The sequence below is a fragment of the Limulus polyphemus genome, unplaced genomic scaffold (assembly GCF_000517525.1).
Source record: "Limulus polyphemus unplaced genomic scaffold, Limulus_polyphemus-2.1.2 Scaffold793, whole genome shotgun sequence".
Classification (NCBI taxonomy): Eukaryota; Metazoa; Arthropoda; class Merostomata; order Xiphosura; family Limulidae; genus Limulus; species Limulus polyphemus.
Window position 1 is genome coordinate 219,283 of NW_013666403.1, and position 5,633 is coordinate 224,915.

Below are 5,633 nucleotides of genomic sequence, written 5' to 3' on the forward strand. Positions count from 1 at the left end.
TCCGTATATTGTTATATTATATTGTTGAGCTTTCTCTAAGGAAATCATTGGATCAGACTCCGTATATTGTTATATTATATTGTTGAGCTTTCTCTAAGGAAATCATTGGATCAAAATCGGTAAGTACCTCTAGATTATGTTTATTATTAAGCCCAATCCCAAACATATTCTTTTGCAAGTAAATCATAGGCCATATATTGGACAAGAAAAAGGGTGGATACATGGTACTCAGAAGCATATCTGAAATTTTTTGCAGCATAAACCACTCCGGGTAATGGTATAAGACGTTTAATCCAGTGAATTCTGATTTTAAACAAATGTTTCACGGGAAGTAAGCTATATAAGATAAATATAGACTTGAAGTACTATTTTCACACATTGTTTCGAGATTCATAAAGTACAAATTAAATAGAATAGGAAAAATTTTAAGTCAAGTGGGATTTAAACCACCTTCTTTAGGTCTAAAAGGCTTCATTGCTTTGTCACCTTAGGCGTTATACATCTATAGATTTTTTTTTGTATTGGATACGAATAGTCTGACATATTTTGGTTGCCATTGGTTCAGCTCAGCTAGTGTCATGGTAATGAACGAAATACCTCACAGGCAGTGAGTTGTGAAACATGAATTATAGGTCTGACATGTTATTTTGAAAATCTGTGATTCGAAATCAGTAAAGAATTAATTAATAAAAAGTTAAGGTTAACGTGAGAGTTTATCACTTTTGCAGCTCTCCTAGTTAACTTCAGCTGTTACAGAATATGATATACAGGGGGTATAGAATCTTATATTACAACGATTTTCAATCAGCAAATTACGTGGTAGCTACAGCCGGTGGAATATATGTATCAGAACAGCATTTTTACATTGTTTGGTGTTACATAGGTATTGGTGATGTCAGCCAAAACTGATAGTTTTTGGGAAGGGTATTTAACAGCCTTTTCAGACGCAAAATATTCATACACTCGGATAATAAAGATATCTTCAGATGGGGGATTTAGAATTTCCAAGACAAGGACATTCGTTTACTTAATGACATTGGAAAACAAAGGAATATGGATCAACTTGGGGAATCAAGAAAGAGATCAGCAACAAGTGGTACCCCAGCCGTGATATGCAAATTGCAGCGTCAATTGTAACAGGTGAAAATCCACGAACACAAAGGCCAGTGGCAAAAACCATCCACATGCTCTAGGCACCGGTAACAAATATAATCAAGAAGGAAAAGGGACACAACTCATGTGTACATAAGTTGCTTCAACAACATATCTGTCCAATCACTACTTATCTAAAGCAGCTGAAGAATGAAATTTCTATTCGTGCTACTCTATATGACGACATCTACCGCTCATGACGCCGAATCCAATGTCTATGGATTTCTGTGCGACGAAATGGGCACTGGGAAATCATCGTCCTCTTACAACAGAAGGATTACGGAAAGTGGTAGGTAGGAATGGTATGCTTTGGAAATAACAGCTTTAAAACGTAGCCTTTTGGAATGGAAAGTATGCACGGTTGTCAGATAGAGCATGACCAGACATGGCGACGTGGTGTGGCTCAGAAATCGTTTTAATATAACGTACTTACTATATGTAATGTTGCATTTTCATCCAAAAGATGCATCTTTTTTTTAAAGCGTTTCATCGTTTCGTTTATTATAATTTTTTCCTAAAGCCTATCTCTTTTCCAATTCATGTTAATGTCATTTAGCAAATACAAAAGAGAAAGGACAAATAGGCATCACTACCGTCTTCAGTTAAAAAAATCTCTAGGTAAGAAATAGAAGTTGGAAGAGACAAAGCTACAAAATCAATTGATGAGATCATTGTGGTAATCTCCGTATGAACTTCCACTGAAGTCACTTGTCCTCAAGAAACATTTAGTTTACACGAAATGTGCGTTTGTTTGTACTCTAATTCCCCCGAACCTATTGGGCCAATCTCAACCAACATTTGTATGTAAACACTATGAACTATGGGGAATGTCCTAAGGGGATCAAAATTGAACTTAACTCTATTTCTATTTTGTAAAACCTGTTAATTAATTATTCCCACCCTATTGAGTCAATCTCAAACAAGCTTGGCAGGTTAACGCTTTAGAAAATGTTGAATTTAAAGGGATTCAAGGTCAATGTATGAAAGTTGCTGGATTGTTTCTCAAACAACCATACTTTGCTCATGGTCAATGAGATGTAGGGTGTTCAAGGGTGGGAGCACCTCAAAATCTTTATTTGTTGGTAGATGGAAAGCAAACTGCAAATGCTGTTTATAAAGAAGTTTTGTTACAATTTTTAAATTTTGAGATTAAGTTTGTGTCCAGATTATTACTTTGAAACATATGATTGCTGTTAAGCTTACATTGTTTTAATTAAGTCTAAACATTGCCTGTCAATTGACGGGTATTTCAGCTTGTGTAAAATACATACGGATTAGGGGATTTCAATGGTGATTTTAACTTTTAATTTATTTCAGCTTGTCAGTTATAAAACAAGTTAAATCCAGTTTGTTTTAGCGCATGTTATATTTAATGTTTTAATGTACATTATTTGAATTTATGTGGCGACCAAATATAATAGTAATGTAAACCAAGTAGTAAGCCCTTCACTTCCGAACGGGTTATATTACATATTTCTTTTATTTCCCCAAAGGCTTTTTTATTAGGTTAAGCACAAAGCTACACAATGGGTTATATGTGCTTTGCCCACCACGGGTATCGAAAACCGGTTTCTATCGTTGTAAGTCCGCAGGCATATCGTTATGCCACTGGGGGGGTCTTCCCGAAAGGTTTAATCTAAAATATGTGACGTGGACGTCTAATGCATTCTTTAATTCGCTTCTCCCTTTGCTGTGAATTGTAGTTTGTTCTTTTTTTAAAAAGTCGATACATTTGTTTATAAACAAATCGGTGGGAAAACATTTAAAAAAAATAACTAGTTAGGCTAAACAATTATTTTTGTGTTCAAATTTTCTGTCCTTACGAGAAATTAAGGTAAAACTCATTAATGAATACTTTTTTCAAAGCGGTATTAAGCATCAAATTTGACTAATCAGAATAGTTCCGTAACTAACTTTCTTACGGACGTTTCACGCCTCTTTTCTTTTAGTTTTGCAACTATGTTTTGAGCTATATATTGAGCAGGTATGAAGATAAGATTCAATCATCATGAGTCCCAAACGTAATTTCAAAACCGAATAATGAGCAGAAGAAGAAATCATAAGAAACAATGACGACATTGATGATAATACATAAAGATATATTTGAATAAAAAATACTGCAACCTCTAATCTTACGACATATGTTTTACGTTTCTGACGTAATGAAATTCATAAACCTATAAATCTTCCTGTCATTTTTATGAAAGGCTTGAATTAAAATTTAGTTTGAAATTTTTTGATCGACTAAAGTTTATCATAATGGATGATTACAATTTTGAGAAAGCAAATTATTTATCAAGATGATCATATGCAGTTGAACTTTAGGATTGCATGAAATACCACTAAAACTTTAGAGATTCCCTTTAACGCGTCTTTCTAAATATGAGGTAATCAATAAATGCAAACGAAAAAAACAAACAAAAACGAACTAATCTATAATCAAGTGTCAGTTCAGTTCAACATAAGTTAAAACCAGTAGTATATTCTCGAACGGAAAATACTTTAAATCCAGTTTATTGAACGATAACTATCATATATTTGAATAAAATGAAGAGTGGAATGATTTAAATTGATAATTGAATAAAGTGCACGCGAACTAAACTGCGACATTTGACGTCAATTTATTCACTTTTCGTGTTTAGTAAATTTAACATTCTTTAAAATTATAATTCGTTTGAACACAGTAATAGGTGTTAGATAAAGATAAGTTTTGACTCAATTAACAACTGGATTTTAATGAATTCAGGAAATTATTTTGGTGAAACATAAGGTTTCACTTTTCCAAATGTATCCACGTTTTCGCTGGTTTATGTTCGTCTTATGTTCTACCAATAAACTGCTCTGTGCCTCATCCACAAACCTTATTTATCTGTTTTCCATGCCTTATCACTTTACCTTTATGCGTAGTCTCCTTCTGATTTGGCAGTAAGCTTGGAAACCTATAACGATAGAATTCAGGATTTGATCCCCGTAGTAGGTAGTCATATATAGCTTATTATTGAGGTTTGTACTTAGCTGTAAGGAAGAAAGCATACCATTATTTATAAAATATTGAATTTTTTTATACTTTTTGCGATTTTCAGAGCAGCATGAACTGAAAACTGTTTAGAAGCTTTTTAAAGAAATTAATCAAGAAGAACCTGGTGTTGTATTATAAAATGTTCATCGTATCACGTAATGTTGGATACATTTCAATAATTAAATATCCAGCAATATGTTATTTATAGTTCCTTAATCTATTTAATATAATCCCCTTCTATATGAAATTATTTATCTTGGTAAGGAAGCAATTCGAGACATGCACGAATCATTTTTAAATATAAGAAAATTAACATCAATGAACTGTTTATCCGAACGAAAAGACAGACTTGGACTGAATGACTGAAACAGTTTTTAAGAGTGTGATGAAACATTCTGTCACCGTTCCCAATTTTGAAATACTGACCGGAGATAAGGTAACCAGTCAGAAATACTTTACCACCCATCATTCCTGATAATGGACCGACTGTTATTCTTATAACGTACCCACAGCTTAAAATGCGAGGATTATTTTATGGTATCGTATGGATTCAAACCTGACTCTATCACAGCGATCCAGTCGCACCCTCATTAGTAAAAACAAGGAAGCAATATGTGATCAGACTGAGCGCGGTCCATTGGCTAGCGTGCCTGCACGTGGATGAAATGTTTCTTTATTCTTCATATCAGAATAACAATAATCCCACTATTCGTTGGTAAAGAATAGCTCAAGTGTTGGCGGTGTGTGACATTGAATAGCTACCTTTTTCTAGTCTATCACTTCAAAATTATGGATTGCACGAAATTAGTGCCATTTAAATGAAGTATTTGAACTGAATTTAAAGAATTTTAAATATTAGTGGAAAACCTTTAAAAGTGGTCTTCAAAGTAGATAAAAAAGACATAAAAAGCTTTCAGTACGCCATACTTACTTTTTAAACAACCATCAAAATGCTTGGTAGCGTGAAATAGATAAGCTAGAGGTTTTTCCATGTGCTATTAATGGAGATGAATAATTTATTTCAAGTTCCATATATCTTATTCATTGCATCTCACACCTCAGTCTTTGTGATAACTCTACAGTTTTACAATGTTCTAAATCTAATATCTAATAAATATTCGAGGCGGCGGAAGCGTCACATTGTAAGCCTTATATGTATTACTATACATTTAAAGGATTTTCTATAGCTATTTCTTTGTGTTTTTTTTTTTTTTGCAACATTTAAATGTATTTCATTTTATATTTCTAGATAATAATTAGGAATAATAAATGAGTTAAAGTCCACACGTTTGAGTTTCTTTATCCTAAACTAAGGAATATAAATACTAAGTTGAAAATATGTATATTTATTGTAATGTGTTTGGGAAGTTTACTTCTAAAGGTGAAATATGAATGAGAAATTATGTTTAAAGTAATTCTCTTTTTATGGGTGTTTTACTTTCCTTATTCACTTCAAACTATG